The 19,767-nt window shown below is 43.9% G+C and overlaps 1 protein-coding gene across 5 annotated transcripts in view; it reads right to left on the minus strand.

The window, feature by feature from the left end:
* LARP4B (La ribonucleoprotein 4B) overlaps window positions 1-18,181 on the minus strand; it is a 74,505-nt gene extending 56,324 nt beyond the window's left edge. For 3 of the 5 annotated variants that reach the window (XM_074325063.2, XM_019718064.3, XM_074325062.2), the window contains exon 1: window positions 17,927-18,181. The gene's annotated coding sequence lies outside the window, so the exon portion shown is untranslated. Of the gene's footprint in view, window positions 1-7,352; window positions 7,376-17,926 lie in introns of those variants that run through there. The other 2 variants (XM_074325061.2, XM_019718063.3) reach the window with 2 other exon arrangements.
* Window positions 18,182-19,767: the final 1,586 nt, after the last annotated feature.

Here is a 19,767-nt window from a genome sequence, read left to right on the forward strand (position 1 = left end):
TTAAAACTCATCCCGCTTGCTGACCCCATGTCTCCTAAGCAGCCCCGGAACCCTTTGGGCCCTGCGGTGTGTTTCCTAGAGAAGAGCCAGGAGCCGGTACTGACCCAGCAACAAAAGCATCCAAGTCCCTTCCCAGATGTTTATTAATACAAAAAGCACTGAACTGTCATTCAGTCATCACATTTTCTTGTGAAACTACACTACACAGTCTTATTCTGGGGGTGGGGGGACGCAAAGTGTGGTCTGGGCTCAGTGGGGTCCCTTTCTGGGGTCCAAGAGGTCAAAATGATTTTCATAACAATGGTAAGATGTTATTTGCATTTTTCACTCTCATTCATGCCTCACAAAAGTGCAGTGGAGTTTTGGTGCAGTATCAAAGAATATTCAAGGTTATGTGAAAAGACTCTTAAAATACTCACTTTCCAACTACATATTTGTGTGAGACCAAATTTCCTTCTCCTACTTCAACCAAAATAACAGATCAAATGCAGAAGCAGTAAGAATCCAGCTGAGCTTCAATTAAATCAGACGTAAGGGGATTTCCAAAAATATAAAACGCCACTCACCCCATTAAATTACTTTTTGTTTTAGAAAAGATGACCATCTTTTCATAAACAATGTTATTTATACTAACATGTAACGGGTTTGTTACCAAAGAAAAATATATTTTTAAAATTTCTGAGCCTTAATTTTTAGAGACAAGCCATATAAACAAAAGTTCTTTGGGCTCCTGTATGTTTAAAAGTGTAAAGAGGTCCTGAGACCAAAACATTTGAGACCTGCTGACATAAGGCAAAACTAGCTCTGACAGATAAGACAGCCAGTGCGTGTGGACAGGGGACAGGGAGACATGCTACTCTTCTGATGGAGCAACCCTGCCCAGTTGGGTCTACAGCCTCAATGCAACCCCTAGCAGAATTCCACCTGCCCTTGGAAATCATCCCAAATTCCTATGGAAATGCAAAGGACCCAGAACAGCCAAAAGAGTCTCAAAAAGAACAAAGCTGGAAGAGTCACACTTCCTGATTTCAAACTTACCACAAAACTACAGCAATTGACACAGTGTGGTGCTGAGCTCAGTGGGACCGAACTGAGAATCCAGACATAAACCCTTACCTTTATGGTCAAGTAATTTTCAAATGGGCGTCAAGACCATTCAATGGGGGAAGGGACAGTGTTTTCAACAAACAGCGCTGGGACATCGGGACATCCATATGCTAAAGAATGAAGCTGGGCCCCTATCTCACTCTAGTTCAAACACCTAAAAGCAAGAGCTAAAACTACAAAACTCAAAAGAAAACATTACAGTAAATCTTTGTGAGCTTGAATCAAGCAACTGCTTCTTAGGACACCAAAAGCAGAGGGAACAAAAGAAAAAATAAACTGGTCTTTATCAAGATTAAAAATTTTTTTGCTTCAAAGCACACATCAATAAAGTGAAAAGATAACCCCCAGAATGGGAAAAGATATTTGCAAATTATATATGTGATAAGGAACACATATCTAGAATAAAGAATTCCTAAAACTCAGTTAGTAAGAGACAAATTAAAAATGGGCAGAGTCTGAACAGACATTTACCCATACAAATGGCCAACAAGCACATGAAAAGATGCTCAACATCACTAATCATTAGGAAAACACAAATCAGAACACAGGATACTACCTCACACCCACTGGGATGGCTAAAATAAAAAAGTCAACAAGTGTTAGCGAGGATGTGCAGAAATTGGAACCTTCGTACATGGCTGGTGGGAACGTAAAGTGGCACCTCCACTTTGGTAAACAATTTCAAAATGTTAACCATAAGGGTTACCATGTGACCCAGCAATTCCACTCCTAGGCATATATCCCACTCCTAGCACATTCCCAAGAGAACTGAAAACACGTATCTCCACCACATCTGCAAACACATATCTCAGCTTATACGTAAATACTCACGGCAACATTATAGTAACAGCCAGCAAGTGGAAACAACCCAGAGAGCACTGCCAGGCACCGCCTCGCCTAAGGACGGTCCAGTCAACCATCAAGCCCTGTAAGATTGTAGTGGATTTCACAAAAAGTCTGTCTGCGATGTTTAAAGAAAAGCCTGGACCTGACTATATAAGATGCTGAATTTACTGCTAGCTCGGGTTTCTACAGACCAGGAGGCTCAGCCCGCTGTCTACCTACCCTGCGCCCACCCACTGCCTGGGGCCCAGAGTTGGGGGGTGGGAAGAGTCTGGGGAGGAGTCGGCCCACACCAGCTCCTGCACACACGCACACATGCACAAACTCACTTCCCTCCCCTTAGTTACTCTACCTCTTTCCTCCCAGTCCTACTCCTGCCCTTCTCTCCCCCTCCCCCTCCCTGCCTCTTTTTCTCTCTCCCCTCCCCCTCTTTTCTCCCCCTGTGCCATTTATTATTTTTCATCTCAAGCTTTATCTCTCTGGCCTTTTTAAATCTCTGCTCGCCCTTTCTCTCCCCTTCTCTTCCTTTTCTCTCTCCTTCCTTCCCTCCCTCCCTCCTCCTAATAACTACTCTCTCTCAAGGGTGCCTTCCTCCATAGCCCTCCCCCATCTCTCCAACTGGAACACACACACACACAATCTTTTACACTGTATTTGCACTGTACCTTTTCTATGTTTAGATACACAAATACTTATCGTTCTGCTCCAATTGCCTACAGTACTCAGTATAGTAACAGGCTAAACCATACAATCTAGGTGTGCAGTAGGCTACACGTTCTAGATTTGTGTAAGTACAGTCTATGATGTTCGCACAACAACAAAACCAACTAATGCCTCATTTCTCCATCATTACATATGACTGTAAACTACTCAAGGTTAGAGGTTAAGAGCCTTATTTTCACACATGTGCCTGGCATACTTCAGTGGATTTTCAAATTAACAATGATAGAATCATAGTTTGAGAAATTTCTAAAACAAAATATATAATTCTTCTAAACAGCATGAAATTCCTTTTCTTGGTACAAAAGGGTGTTGTGGAAACAAATCATTTAAATTTGTCTCTGGATCAGAAGAGACCAGAATTGGATCTCTGAGTTATGGGACAAAGCGCGAGCAAAGGAGATGGACAGTACAAGATGCTAGCACACACTCGTGTTCTTAGAACTCCAGCCTATTAGGGTCATCTTACAAGAAACAGTGAATGAACATTCAACTAGATAAGTAAATAGTTTGACTAAAAGTGGAAAACTAAAAATAGAGACCGCCCAAATTAAGTACTCTATGATCTCTTTTGAGAATCAATTAGAAAAGTGAAAATTTGTTACTTTTAATGTCTAAATATAACTTTGTAGAAAGACAATTTACCTTCCAGACCTATGAAATTAAATAAATCCATGGGACAAAACAAAGATGATCAAAGAAGCTAGATCAAATCATTAAAGCACAATCATAGCATTTTGGGGTTGGAAGGAGATGTTCGTAACAGCAACTTTCTTTACTGCCTAGGAATGCCATGTGCCTGTGCTGCCTGTTGCATTACTGTGCATCTCGGAGCTGTCAGCAAACTCTGTCATAGCCCAACGCATACCCGTCTCACAGCACAGGAATCTGTGCGCACCTCAGGACAGGGCAGTCTGGACACCTTCCGCAGCACCTTACACAGATTACACAGTTGACCTTGAACAAGGCTGGGGTTGGAGTGCCGACATCTGCGCAGCCAAAAATCCAAGTATAGCCCTTGGAAAATCGAACAGCCAGCCCTTGGCATCAGCAGATTCAACCAACCGTGAATCCAGAAGAGAATTTGCCATCCACGGTTGAGAATATGAGAAAATAATGTTTTCAATCCAAGGTTGGTTAAACCCAGATGCTGAGGGCCAACAATTTATTGAAAAAACTGTGCAAAAGTGGACTCGTGCAGTTCAAACCCAGGTTGTTCAAGGGTCACCTGTATATCAACTGAACTTGTAGGCTTGAAAAGGGGATATTTACACAGCAGTAAATGGCTGTCTCCTGATGTTATTCCAGCTCTTTGTTTTTAAGATTCAATTTCTCTATGATAGTCCATTCTTTCCACTGAGTCTTCTCAGAGTAAATATGTCACTCAAAAACACTCACGAATGAAAGAAAGGAATCCAATCTCAGTTGCTTAATTACACATCTAAACTGGCACCCAGTATAGAAATACTCCTAAGCAGATGCTGCCAATAAATTTCAAGATTAATTCTTTAAATTCCCTTTTAGACATGTTCACCTGAAAAAGGTCCCTTCCACCTTTAAGACAAGTTATAATTGGTTTAAGACATTATCTTGCCTTGGAGAGGGCAATTCTTTGGAAAATCATTTTAGCTACAATTCTTATTAAAACACAAAACACAGAGTTTAGATCGTCTCATTAACCCTCTGGCTAGGAGTGAAGCATTTCACCCACGAAACCTCTGAGGAACCAACCACTCCAGTACTTGGTTAGAAAGAGGCCTAAATGAAATGTCATTTGAAACAGTGAAACAATATGAAGATGAAAGACCCTATCTCTTACTTTGCATTCAGCTGTAATGGTTACTTTGTAAAACTAACTGCAAAGAGGAGTAGGGACTCACATCCATAGAGACAGCCTTTCTGCCCTCAAAGTATAATTGCCTGCTCTCATCACCAGTGATTCCTTTTCCAAGAGAAGAGCACCTCCTGAAGCTGCCATACTTTTTCCACCTGAGGGAGAAGCAATGGAAATGATAATGACTAACAACCACCTTAGGTGGATCTTTACAGAGGACGCACTTAGCTAACTCGCACACCTTCCTGAACCCAACTGGGAAGTGCTCAGCCCAAACCTGCAGACTGCACAGAATACAGTGCAGCATGTCTACCCCGTTTAACCTAAAACGGAAGGAGTGAAATATAAGAAATACGTACTTTCAACAAAAATGTTCAGCTACACAGCTGAAAAGCTAATCGTCCTGAGTGCAGCCTATTTAGAACGTATTCTGCCCTCCATTTGTCTGTTTATCATCGTTTGATTAAGAACTACTTCCCATGTTGGAAATGACAACCCGAGGCAGCAGCATGCCACGCCGAGAGCCAGATCTTTTTTGCCTTAGTGAGGTCCCCTCACTCCCACCCCCAAGTCTTCTCACTTGCAGCAAAGGAACTTCCTGCTGAACTTCTCCTTTTTATGCCATCTCTTTTCTTAGCCACACACTAACAGCCCTCGATGGCAAAAAAAATGTATCTAGAGTCCAGAGTAGAGAGAAACCAACTTCCTGCTGACATCTCAGATGTAGCATCACCTTTTGGAGAGAGCCCAAGACTGCCTGGGTCAGTATCTTCACTTTTTCTCATTTACATATGAAAACAAAAATTGCTGATGGCCAAATTTGGCATTAGCATATACCTGTACCAAGACGTCAGAATCAATACCACAAAAGCCTTAAGAGACCAGAAGTTCTCTTCAAAAAGGAACTCTGCATATAGTACATTGTTCAATTCTTCACCTCACCCTTCTAACGAATCCTTCATTTTTTCAAGGACTGCCGATCACATTCTATTGCACTTTTTTCACGTGACTACAGTTTTTCAATTGAAAGAAAGCACATAACTTAGAGTAAGATGGGTGGTGAAGTCAACTTAGAACTCTACATTTCAATGAATGACAGAATGTCACAGCTAGGAAGCAGCTTAAAGCTGCTTTCACCCTGTGCCACTGAGATTGGGCACACATATCCCTAGGAGGGCAGCAAAGGACCAGAACTAGAGGTGGGAAAACAGAAGTCCTGGAACTACATATAAATTTATTCAGTAAAAAAAAACTGCACACCTGACTGATAGCATATTTTCACTTCATCCTGTAACAGACCACCTTCTTTAACTCCTACCAACATGCCATTTTCAAGTATGTTACATAAAAGCTTTGCTAGGCCAAAGGCACTTCTGATCTTTATTAATCAAATGCAGCAAGAACATCTGGAATGTGGACTGTTTCCCAGGTAAAGGACAGTGAAGCTCAGCCGAGTCCGGAAGAAAGTGCAAAGGGCTCTCCTGCAGTGAGCGCTGCTGTTTGATGGGACAGACCTGGGAAATGCAGTACCTGTCTTCCTCAATCCCGGCCAGAGTTCTCCAGGGTTCCCGAAATCTTACTACTGGACACGCAACCCTCATCCTTAAAAATTAAAGGCCACTAAACAGCTTTATAAATGGTGATAAGATAGGCCTCATTTCAAGACCGACGCTAATGAGTAAGCACTCTTCCTTTCTTGAACTTAGTATTCCTAAGAGACACACTTCTAGCACTTTGGAGAAATGGAAACAGCCTTGAACAATTAGAATCCTATACAGCTCTTGAAAACCAGCCCTCACAAGTCAAGGCAAGAGACCCAAACACAGCCTGGACATAAGACAACTTGAAAAACTTCATGAAAATGAATGAGTTTTTCTCAGCAGTTTCTGTATCAAACGAGTTCAGAGGAAAAAACCACCTGTTCACTGGTCCATTACCTGTGGTCTGGATCGCATTCCCTTCTCTTGTCCTGTGTTGCCAAGCACTTCCTCCTAGTCAGTGTTTAACATGCCCAGCCTTTGCTGTCTCCAAAGACAGAGACACAAGGGAGGGCCAGTAGGGAGCTGTGAGAAGCAGGGACAGGCCAGGACAAAACCAAGGGGGGGGGGGGGGCCCTGCAGCAGGATGCAGCCTCTCCAACGACAATGCAGTGGCTCCGCAGGTGGCCAGTGGCCTGCTTGCTGCTCCATCCAGCGGGCAGCCGGCTGGCCTCTACCAACTGCCTTCCTCCCCCAGCGGGGGTCTGGGGCTTCGGCACACACTCACTCACACCTGCCTGCTCTCCTCCTCCTTGCTCACCCTGCACTCCCATGCTCTCCTCTGCCCTGTGTGATTGGAAGTAAGTGTAAAAGTAAATCGAAACAGGCAATCCTACAAGCTGATAACTGAATCCTCTCCCACTGTGTACACGCTCCTTCACGTGGGCCTTTTTCCTGGCTGGAATCAGACTTATCTCTTTCTCAAATGAACCACAACCATAATGCTTCGCCTAAGACTTTCACTTTGTTTCTTTATAAAGTACAACTTAGATACTTAAAGAATAATCTGAATGGTATAAGGTTTCTATTCCCCAATTTTTAAAAATTGGAACAATCTATTATTCTAACAAAAATACAGTATGGAAAATTAGTGCATTTGAGTCTTCCAGATTAGACAGTTCACACTAGCAGATTTGCGTTTTTAGCACCTTCGAAAAGAAATATTCAGAATGAAGATAAGTGGCAGGACTGGTGACAGAGCGCTTCCTCCGACTCAGGCTGTGCAGTTCCAGAACAATGCAGGCATTTGGTGTTTCCTCCACACTTTGAGACTGCCACAGGCACACACAGGGAATGACAAAGGTACTCACTGAACTCAGAAGTGGTGGTTTGAAGGTCGAAGAGAAGCATTGAGACAAAAGGAGGAAGATGACAGGCTGGCGGAGGTCACAGGCCGGTCCACAGGCGCTGCCAGCCACGGTCTCGTCCCGACTGCCCCGACTGCCGGCAGAGGCAAGAACTGGGCGGGTGTGATCCGGCTCCATCCTTCTGCATAATTACTGAGACGGTTTTCCCAGCTCAGCGAGTTGGCTTCAAGCCTGTTCTACTGATTTGGGGTGCACTGACTAACTCTGCAGTCTGACAGGCATTTCCAGAGGCACTTCCTATGGCCTCTTTCCAATGCTGCTCACCTGTCAACAAAGCCGTCTCTCAGGCAGCCTGGTAGTCTTTCATCTTTCCCCCATCACACGCACCTTACTCTCTCATTCCCTAGCTTTTCAGAGTTGCCTTACCTGCATACGGAATTCAACAGCAGTGTTCCTAGGAACTTTCTGTTACAAGACTCCGAAACTGTGAAACCACTCTCCTAAGAGTAACGTGCATGCAACCACTGTATCAGTGTGTATCAGTGACACCGTGTAACCACACTACCGAGCACTCCTGACCTGAGCAAGTGTGAGGACACGCTCAACCAGCTTTTGTCAGCACAACACAACTGGGAGGAAGAGAGAAAGACAGAGTAGAGAGTGGCTCACAGTCACAGGAGAGCGTCACACCTGGGGCCTCAATTCTGCTCTTCCATCCTCGGCTTTTCACGGCTCCAGTTAACACAGGTGCTGAATTTCAGTGCAACGAAGCAAATTCCTGGCGAACATTTTTTTGACCTATAGACTCCTCGAATTCATTCCCACCCCACTTCTCTTTTAAAACAAATAAATGAGCAAAAAATGACAATCAATCCATCTCGAGGAAAGACAGCATACCAGCTGCCCAAACCAGAAACCTGCAAAAATATACTTCTAACCTCTTCCTCTCAAATAGGCATGCATCTCCCCATCTGTATTGTCTAAATTGCTCAGATAACCATCATCTCTGAATCACTACCCCAACTACTGAAGTCCCCTTAACCCCACCAATCCTTGCACAGAGTGACCTTCCTGAAACACCTCTCAGCTTACATCCGAGGGCCAGCTCTGGGGACACCCTGACAACAAGCAAGGCCAGCTGAGATGTCATTCCCAGCCCCCACCCCCAGCCTGGGTCCCAAAACCTTCATACCCAGTGGCACAGCATATCAAATGATCCTGTGGCTCTGGTGCTGCGAGGGCAGCACCCTGCCTACTTCTCAGCCACCGTATCCTCACACAGTACATTCATGTTGAGTATGTACTGTGCACATGCACGTTGAGTAATTTTGTCTTCTGTGCAGTAAGCATGTGGAAAGAAATTCCTAGTCTTTAAAATATGAAGCTCAGAAAGCGTGATGAATCCAGGTGAGAGCATCTGCTCTGCATATTGCAGACGATGTGTTACCGAGGGAAGGCAGTCTTTTTAGGTTAGGGTAAAACTGCTTGGAGTTCATTTTCATTTTATTTTAGATAGTCTCTAGATGTTTGTATATGTACACATATATGTAGGTGTGCATTGGGATCTAAACATATACAACAGTTAAATACAAAGTCAAGGTTACACTAAAAAATTATATTTCATCATCAAAATAACAATAAATCACTGAAGAAGTTCCTAAGTGGCAAACACACACTAAAACTCTTATTTGTACTGAAGGGAGAGGTCAAAGATCCTTTTGAAATCTGCTGAAAGCTAGGAGTCTTTTCACTGGAAAAACAGACATAGCTGAAAAATGTTAAACACTGCCTCATAAGTTCAAGGGCTCCCCACCCCTCAAGTCCATCTGTGAACAACAGGCTGGGAGTCTAAAGAGGAATTTAACCCCAACCCCCCACTCTCAGGTGACACTCCTATTTTACCTGTTGTGGGCATTTTTAGGGCATGTACAGCACAGAGCACGTTTTTAAAAACATAATCTTTACTGTAAAAGTAATCTCTACTGTTACTAGAGAGAGACAGACTAGAGCTGGACAGCCATGAACTCCCACTGCATCCAAACACAGAACCTAACCACAATCCTCAAAATTAGATACGACAACTGAATGCACTTTCCCTTTTCCAAGCTGACAGTGCGAATCAGTTAATATTAAAACTCCAATGACTACCCCTAAGATGAAGTGTTCCTTACAGAAGTGGTACTACTTCCAAAGAGAATTAAAGTTCTACAGTAATGAATGAAAAACCACACACGACTTTGGATAACCTCAGTTTGACATCCCAAAGGCATAACACAGCTCCACTCCATAAGTAACTGGATCACAACCCTACGCCAGTTAGGATGACAGTTCAGCAAACGGTGACCCTAACAACACCTCCATGAAAGTTCCAAGCAAACTATCAGAATCAGCTCCAAAAATGCCAAGCTCCTATTTGGCCTTGAGGTAAGATCCGCTGGGCCTCAACGATCAGCAATTTACAAACTACTATTAAAACGTTCCGATAAAAGCCAGCATACCTGACGCTTAGCTATGCTATGTGGCCAGCCCTCACCTCTTCCAGTTACCTGGAGCTGCTACATAGGACTAGGACGTCCATGCTTTCCAGTGGTGCAATCTGCAAAAGACTTGGAAGCGAGAAGCTAGACGGATTCCATTTTCTGCTCTTCCCTCATTTCGTGATGTAAAGCAAACTATCTCTAAGCCTCAGTTTCCCAAATAGTAAAACAGGTGTTCTGAAGAGCAAATGACAAAAAAATTAAATTAAATTTAAAAAGGCAAGGGCTTTGGGTTCTGTGAATTATAAGCCAACACACTATTAGGGCAGAACTATTGCAGCCTGCAGCGCTCCTGGCTTCTGTAGGAGAGATACAGGCTGCCCCATGGAAAGTCAGCCGGCCGCGAGCAGTCGTCGCGGAGCGTGGTAAACGGAAGGCCCAGAGAGGTGGCACAATGCTCACAGCGTCACTTCTCTCTCTACAGAAAAATGACAGCATGGACGGAGGTGCTGACTGCCAAGGCCTGAGTGCCGAGCTCGGTCGGTGTGGCTGTGAGGTTGACGGATGACAGTTTCAGGAAGGGGCCACTGGTGACATGAACTTCTCTTAGCAGATTTCTCAGAGAAAACATGTAATAACCGCAGTCTGAATCTATGAGACAAGCTGGAAGACCTGTTAGCACCTTCCTAAATGGACTGTTAATAGGTTAAATTACCTAAAATGGCAAACAAAACCTTTAATTTTCCTGGAACAAATACTTTAATTCAATGCTTAAAAAGCACAGTTGAAGAGCTGCTTTAAGAATCTGCTTAAAAAAAAACCAAAAAAAAAACAGTAAAATGCCGATTTACAGTCTATAGCAATAAGACTCTCACCAATTTCAATTTTTCTACTGAAAGTCCATTGTTAAGACTATACCCTAAGAAGTATTTTATGTGCGTTCCATAATTACAGTGCAATAGAAACCTGAACTTGGAGAAGACACCAAAGTTATAGTCTTCACTCTGCCACCAGCTAACTGATTTCTAATTAACTTTACCTCTGTGGGCTTGAGTTTCTGAAATCCTAAGACTACAACTGCAATATTACACTATTTTTCTGACCATTATATTCAGAAACTTGTTATCAAATCTCAGTTAAAATAATATAGACCAAAACTCAGTCTCAGAGAATGTCCTACTTCAAAGTGCTTTTTCATTCACACCACATACTACATGAAAAGTCAAAAAGAATTAAAAGTTTCCCTCTGGGTCTTGTAATTCCAGGCAGGTGACAAAAACAGGAATAAACTGATAAACACAAAATACTCATGCAACTGGATTAAGGCTGATTAAATGTATTGCTAGTTATTATCAAACATTTGATAAACGTATTCTTTACAAATTACCAACAAAATTCCCTAATCTCACCCCCACAGAGCAAATTGTAAACTGCAAGTTAATGATCCAGCTTTTATTCACCTGCTCATAAAATTAACTAGTAATACAATTTGTGGCAAAATGATGACTTTAGGGAAACAGCTGATCTTTTTATCTTGAGCTGTAATCTTGTGATTTTACAAAAACTTATACTGAGTTACACATTAAAAACCTCCACAATGACAATCAAATGCTTTCTCAATATTCTGAACTTGAAAGGAACAGTAAGCCCACAGTTGTGGGCTTGACTTCAGTACTCAAACTCATGGTCACTTAGGATCTCAAAGCACTCTTTGGTGATTCTGTTCTCCTTCCAGCCTTCACACTGAGGTTTGACTCTCCTGCACTGAGCCCTGAAAGATCATGATTTCAGCAGAGTACAGGAAAACTCATCAACGTATGAAAGAAACGGGGAGGAGCCTTGAAAACCTAAGGGTGCAGGCAAGACAGCAACTACTGTCAACTGCCTTACTCATTTGTCCTTTGGTCTTCACTGATTGCCCTTCCCCGCCCTAGATATGTAAGGTGTGAAGAAGCAAATACTGCTGATTCATCATTACTCATTTGTACAATGGCCTGTACTCCAAGTGACCCATTGAATGGAAACCAGAAACATAGCAAGTGTCACTGAAGATACAGATATTAGTCAAAAAGGAACATGGACCTTACAATAATGCCAACGAAAGTTTCATTCAAAAAAGGATTCAAACTAAGCTTCCACACTAAATGACAACCAGCATACTATCAATTATTTGCATGTTTTTATTTACCTGCTAAAAACACAAGAAAAAAATGCTTTTGCGTTTCAAATGTCTAGATTTTTAATAGGTAACTTTCCACAGGAACTTCAAGTCTGCTTTTAAAGATTCCTGGTATTATCTCTGACTATGTGGAGTTGTAATAAGCAAGGCAGCAATGGATTACAGTACTACACAGTCTGTATGGAATTTCGTGTAAGTGGTAACACAGAAATTATACAGATGGTAAAATGTCCACAATGAAACAGACACTATAATGTAACCAACAAAGAGTAAGAAAAAAAATGTTCAGAAGGTTTTTAAAGGACTTGATATTTTCAGAAAAAAATATTTGAAAAGGGACCATTTAACATGTTCAGAGAGATAATATTGAGGCAACTTGTAAAGCTCTATCAAATTGGTCACTATGTTTTTATTCCTGTATTTTGAGCTTGAACGATAAAACAAAGCTTTTTGAATCCTGGAAACAAAATGATCTCATTTTTCAGGTTTCTAAAAAAGGAATCTTGTTAATTAGTCTGCCTTAATAAAAGCTGAAATAACAATTTTAACAACCAACAAATGCTAGCAGATTTAAGGCACATTTTTAAAGTATTTTTTAAACACCTATGAGTATGTGTAATACAAATGCAGGGTTCTGAACGAGCTACTCCTCAATTAAACCAGGGCTGTCTACCTTGGGGCGACGTGATACCTGTCTCTATGTGCTCATTCCTCCCCTCCACGCCGCTCTCCATACAGAATTATCACGTAAAGAAGGCAATGTAGAGCTCCTGTTTAAAACACTACACTGTTCTGAGGATACAGAACAAAACTCATCTCCGAGGACCTCCTAGATCCAGGAGGACCCAGCTCCGCCTCTCCCAGTCCTTCTTCCTCAGCTTCATTCAAATCAGCTCCTCCAAAGCGCTCAGCCCCTCCACAGCTCAGCGTGTTCGCATACACATACTTATCCTTCTGGCCTAGAAGGGCTCGCGGTACCCCACCCACCCTTCCTTAGGGAAGGAAACCACCTAATGTCTTAGGCCTAGTGGTCTCCGAGCACCGCATACTCTCACACCTGAGTATGTGACCATCTACCTGTCTCAGTGGACAGCAAGCTCCAGAAAGGTGGGCAATTTATCCCTTTTGTTCACCATCATAATCCTGGGATTTATTCATAAGTTATTTAGTGCATACTATGTACCATTCTAAAGTCTGGGTTCATATCAATAAAGTAGACGGAAACCCTCGATCTCATCAAGTTTACATTCAAGTATAAGACAGAAAATACATAAAATACACAAATTACATGGCATGTTATAATGTAACAACAAGTGCTACAAAGAAAAATAATGCAGGGAAGGGAAATGAGGGGTGCCTGCCACAAAATATATTATAATAAATGCAATCGTCATAACAGGGCTGCTCCAGGAAGCGTGGAGTTGACAAGCGATCAAGAAGTTTCATGCACGGAAGCTTGGAGAGTCCAAATGCCAGTCTTCTTTCCTTGAAAACAATTCAACTTTCCTAATTTCTTCTAGACCACAGCTTTAGAGAAAAGCTCTGGTACCATTCATCATTGTACTGCTGGTGTCTGATTGATCAAAAACACGTGCTCAAGGAAGGAAGGAATCACATTCTTTCCTCTCAGTGGCCCACCTCCAACCAGGCCCTGCAGCAATAATGTGGGGGGAGCAATGATGGGGGGGGGGGGGAATCCACTTAAGTTTAAAAATACATCTCCCGATTGTAATTGCTTTGTTTTGGGGTAATAAAATTTGCATTAATTTTAAAGCAAAATAAAGAAGGTAAGAAATGTATTGTTATCAAAGGGGGCACATTTTTGAAGACCGAACAAAAGTATAATCTAGGTCATGTAGATTATACTCCACCGGAAACAGTACTGTATACACAAGATGCAGCTATCAAGTCAGTTAACACTTTATAAATGCAACTTTTATGCACTTTCTGTTATACCCTTTTCTAGTGAAAATCTTGTTTGCTTATGAAAGCATGCAGATGTATGATCTTTAAATAATTTCTCAAAAACTGAGGTGAGAGGTGTCTTTAGGTGTGCCTTTATCTCTCCAGTTGAACAAAGTTTACTAAACGTCTATTGTGTACCTGGCCCTGGGCTGGGCAAAGAGGTTACAACATAAAAGGATCTTGCCCACAAGTAATTTCCTCATTAATTAGGTGCTATGCCTAGGGTGCTATGGACACAGGGAAGCACCCATCAATACCTTAGAAATGAAGGAAGAGATTTCTGGAGGACTCCTGAAATACATTTATAAAGATGGGTTAAGGAATTAAGTTTTTAAAAAAAAGGACATTATTCAATTTCAGGCAAATAAAATATAGAGAGCAAAGGCAACACCATGGTTTTGGGGTTGGGGTGAGGGAGGGGGGTCAGCAGCCGGCGTTCCCTGCCAGCAAGGAGGAGGCAGAGATGGCAAGGGTCCATGGGGCCAGGCCTGCTGTGCTCAGGGGCCTGGGTGCTTCTTATTTAGGCAGGGGACTGTCACTGAGGAGTTTTTTAAAGGTCCTAATGATAAGGATATACCTTTAAAGCAACCTCTGGCTGCAGTGTCACTAAAATGGTCGTGTAAATAAAAGAGAGCATTTTATTTTTATCACGCAAATAAATATGATGCCATCCTAATTTATCAGTGTTTAAGCCAAGACTTTTGCATATCAGATTTCATAAAGAACATTTTCAGTGACGATAAGTCTTGTCTCAATGATTATCAAACTCCCACTACAAATTAAGTAACATGCGTTCAAATTCAAGTAAATATCAATTGTCCTCCGCGTTACACATTGCACTCTGTGGCCCAGGTCTCCCTAGCAGGGAAGGAGGGGTGACACTAAAGAAGGAACTATACCCTGACAGAAGGCACGAAAGGGATGGCATCATTCACCTGCAACTCATCATGATTAAATAGGAGCCACACAGACTCACCAGAAAAAGGGTAAAGACAGTTCATAAAGGTATGGGGGGAGGGGGGAGGAAACAAGCTAATTTTCCCTGTTCCGGAGTAAGACATTTACACTCAGGAAAAATAAACCGCTAGAATATTAGGAAAAAAACTTCCGTGTTGGAATTATCATCCTTTTAAAAAGAGAACCTAATGGCTTTCTACCTTAGAATTCCATATGCCAATAAAGAAATTCATTTTCTAATCATGGTAACTCCAGTAGAGGAGCTCCAAAGACACCAGCCAGTGCAACAATTAGGAGCAAAATGTTTAAATTGAACTACACTAAACTAACAGCAGGCAGGTCTGGTGAGTTTAACCCTCTCAGAGGCAGTGCCTCATTTACTGCATACTGTAAAATTAGCTTACAGAAAAAGGAGAACTCTTTACAGGAATAAAGTTTTACAAAAGAGCAAAAGAGCATAAGCAACAAAACCCCTTCAGCAGTGTCCTTTTTAACAATGTATTTTCCATAAACACAACATCTGTTTATTTTCTTGTCTCTATTAGCAAAAGGTCAAGTCAATGATGTCATAGAAGGAATTACAAGAATATACTGAAATTTTCTTGCATTTACCAATGTAAAAAGAAAGTCCTTAAACATGAGAACTGCAAGGTTACAAGCATGTGTTAATAAAAGCATATTTAAAACTTGTGCCTTTAACATTAGGACAATAACAAATGAATTTAAAGTAACATATCTACACATCTTTTTGCAATCTCAAGGAACTATTATAAAGATAACACGTTACTAAAATTAGACCTAGATTATAATCCTAGTTATCGCTATGAAAAGTATGAACACCAGCACGACACTGAAATAAAAATGAAAGGAGTCTGTCAGCCGCTTCTTGGTTGCTAACATCAACCACAGGCCTAGCACTACAAAAACTTGTGAATATTGTTGCAAATCCATGCAGAGTGGGCTAATTGAAGGCACCCTTTATTGTTATTATCATCAACAACTTGATTCCCAACTTGCACTTAAGTATTTTAGAATTGTTTTATGATATAGAAAGACTGCTTCATAAAAACAAATGACTAAGTAAAATATGTTTCCACAAATTTTAAATATGTATTTGTCAAAGTTTGTGCTTATTTGTAGAAATCATATTAAGTTCAAGAAATTCTCCAAATCTCAACTTTTTTAAAGAACGCAATCCCTAGGAACACTAAACAAAATCGAATTTCTTCCTGAATGTGCTGCATTTAATTTCAGCCACTCTTCTACAAAACATGTTTAAATGAGTGCTAGGACTCTTTTGTATCCATATTATCATCTATTGCCGCTCTGGCTCCTACTCAAATATAGCATAATGCCCTTCTCTACATCTACATTCAGGTGATCAAGCAAAAAAAATTTTTTCTCTGCTAAATTAAAATTGACAGTCACGGAAAGAATATTGAAAATAGTAATAAGGTAAGCACCATTTTCAAATTCTTGATAAAAACCTCAGAAATTAAAAAAATAGTAAAAACAGCCAACATCAACGTGTCACAACAGCCATGAGGCTGATGTTATTATTCCCCTTTTAGATATCAAGTGAAGCTCTTTCTAAGTAATTCCTAATCAATAAAAAGCTATGACATTCTTTCATGTAAACAAGTCATCTCACATTAACTTTTCAAAATACAGGATGAAATTTATTCCTAATCAAACACAAGTTTCAAAGAGAAGTACACAAATCAAATTTATGGTTGAATAATAAACTTGCTAATCTGATGTCTTGCAGAAAGTATTTCACTTTAAACCAACTCAAGCAAACTTTGCTCATGTGATTTCTTATAGTTTGCCTAAAAAACTGCCTTTCAGTATATTAAATACAGAGAAAAGTTGAAAAGCCACAACCATTTCAACTTCTGTCAATTACCCGGACTGTAAATTAGAGGGAGCCAGGCAGGTGGGGAAGCATGGAAATTGCACGCTGCACATAATATCTGACCACTGCAGAGAAGTGAACATCACTTTTCTCCCACCCTCCCCGTGGTCAAACTACAACTTAGCACCTATTTCAAGTGCGTTTTAAATACTTAACACAACTTAAAAGACCAGCTAAATATCAAAGAACTTTCGAAGGGAAAATAACTTGTCTGCTTACTTAACAACATTCGTCTTCAAGTTGGCATTACATGTTTTAAAAACTCTAACAATTAAAAGCTAATTTCCCTACACAGTCCAGGGAAATCTCGTTCTTTCAGTTATCCAAAACTTCAAACTTCCACTTAAGATTAGGGCACTTAAGACTGGACTCGATCAAGAAGCAGGTGGTAAGAGATTCCTGACCTATCCCTTTCTCCACTGTGTCACCTGGCCCTATTTCAAACATGGGACATATTCACATTTGATTTCTTTCTAATTCCTTCAGAATCTGCTTATACAAGCCTATCAAGAAAACGGGAGCTTCCCAAACACACACCGAGCAACAAGATCCCCACTTCCTGGTCCGAATGACCCCGTCCCCTCCCCGCCCGTCCGGCAGTCCCGGACTCCGGGGCGGAGGGCAGGGCGAGGCCGCCGCAGTGCGGGCCGAACTCGCAGCGGGGACCGGACCCGGCCCTGTTCTGCCGGGGTCCCGTCCCTGTCCGGACTCCAGTCCTATCCTGACCCAACCCCGGCCCTGCCAGGACCCCGGACTGCGACCCCGGTTCTGCCAAGACCACAAGCTAAGACCCGGGCCCTACCCCTGCTCGGCCCCCGGCCCTGTTCTGCCCGGACCCTAGGCTGAGACCCCCGACCTGCCCCTGCTCGGGCTCCAGTCCTGCCAGATCCTGGCCCCGTTCTGCACTCTGGCACTGCACCTCGCCGCCGCCCGGCTCTGTCCGGCCCGGTCCTGCCGGCCGCGTCCTCCGGGAAGATGGCGGCCCGTGACAGGCGGGCGCGGCGTGGGTCCGAGGCGGAGGCCAAGTAGGTGGGGGAACGGGGGCAGGGACAGGGCCCGGGAGCAGCCCAGCCGCCGCGCTCACCTGTCAGCGCCGCCGCCGCCCGGCCGCCGACCGCCGCAGCCCCGGTGCCCGGCGACCGCGCCACACGCGGACGGGCCGTGAGGGAGGGGCGGGAGCAGGGGCGCGGCCGGCCCGGACGAGCGGCGGGGGGCGGCACGGCGCGGGCTGGCGGCGGACGGCAGCAGCTCCTTCCCGTTTCGGGCCCGAAAATGTCTCAACCTCGCGACTCCGGCGCCCCAACGCTCCTTCCCGTTCGCATGAGAACACACAGCTCCCGCTTCCGGGACTCGACGGAAGTCCCGCCCCGCGCGCCCGCGCGCCCGCGCGCCCGCGCACTCACCGGCCAGGCCCGCCGACTGGCGCTCGGGGCCCGGGAGAGCCTGACGTCATGGAGGCGCGGCGCCCAGATTGGCCGTGAGTGGCGTCCGGCCCGCCCCTCCTCACGGGCTCTGCGCGCGCGCGCCCCTCCCAGCGGCGCCTGTGATTGGCGCGGGCGCGCACGCAGCCAGGCCCCGCCCACCCCGCTCACGCCGCCCGGCACCTACCAGCCCCACCGCCCCACCGAGACCCGAGGCGGCAGGCGGTCCCCTGGACCGCGACGCCCGGCCCCCTCACCACGGGACACTGACCCTGCCCCCCTCGGGACCGCGCCACCCCTGTCCCTGGAAAGCGACCCCCGACCCCCTCACCCAGGGCCGCAACACCCTCCGAACCGTGACCTTCGCCCCCCAGGACAGCGACCCACGTCCGCCTCCCTCATCCCGAGACAGTGACAACACCCCGTGACCGTAACCACCGCCCCCCAGGACGGCGACCCACGTCCCCCTCAAGCCGGGATCACTCAACCCCTCGCCCCTGGACGGCGCCCGCTGTCCCCCGCCCCGGCGGTCGGCCGTCCTGGTGGAGGTCGGGGTGGGAGAGCCCCCCCGAGTGTGCTCGCTGCGGAGAAGGCGGTCGGGTCGCGGGTGCCTTCAGTCGCGCGTCGCTCCTCTGTCACCTGCTTTCTCAGAGATTCCAAGGGGAGTGCTTAAGACCTGGGTATCTTCCCAGATACAGAATATGTCACCCGCCCCTGACCCAAATTATGGGGGGGAAAAATCAAACGTATGTGCACCTTTCAGCTTGCTGCCTGATTTTTTTTGCATACCCGCTCCGATTGATTATCGAAGGTATAGACATGTGTATGAATTAGTCCAAACCGTAGGACTTAACCCTTGTTATAAAGGTTTTTCTGGGTCACTCTGTCCTGGCTCATGGTGCACCGGTGCTTATTATTAGTTCTTCCTGAGGGTATTCAAATGCCGAGTACGCGTTGTGGACTTCGTGTAATGACTGGGAGGATCACCTGTCGCCATCAGCGTGGATGCCTCCTGCTTTGTGATGTGTTGTCCTATCCTAGCTCTAAGACACTTGTACGTTAAAAGATATTCATAACACCGTCTTTAAGGATAATAATCATGTAAGACTGAGATTTCCTCTAGCAGTGAAAACATGTATACATTTCCGAAAAAAATTAGCGTTGAAAGCTCACTTTCCAAGAGAACCTACTTGTTGGATATGCTGCAGAGCCCTTCTCAGGTGTCTCATTTATGCTTATGTCCATTTGTAACTTTTCAGACCAAGGACCCTACTGTTAGCCAGTGACATCATCCCTGGGCCCAGTGACGTGGTCTACCTTTGAATGATCAGGAACTCTCAAAAGTTAGTAAGTTAGACTTGTATCTTCATTGTTTGTGTCTACATTATGGCAGACATTTTGATACACAAACAAGTTCCTAAATTATGAAACAGACTCATAAATTAAATGATAGGAGAATACTTATGTTGAAATGGCATGTCTCACTTTCTGTTCATGTTATAAT

This window comes from Rhinolophus sinicus, chromosome 1, assembly GCF_057876585.1.
Source record: "Rhinolophus sinicus isolate RSI-liver-muscle chromosome 1, RSI-T2T, whole genome shotgun sequence".
In the NCBI taxonomy this organism is placed as follows: Eukaryota; Metazoa; Chordata; class Mammalia; order Chiroptera; family Rhinolophidae; genus Rhinolophus; species Rhinolophus sinicus.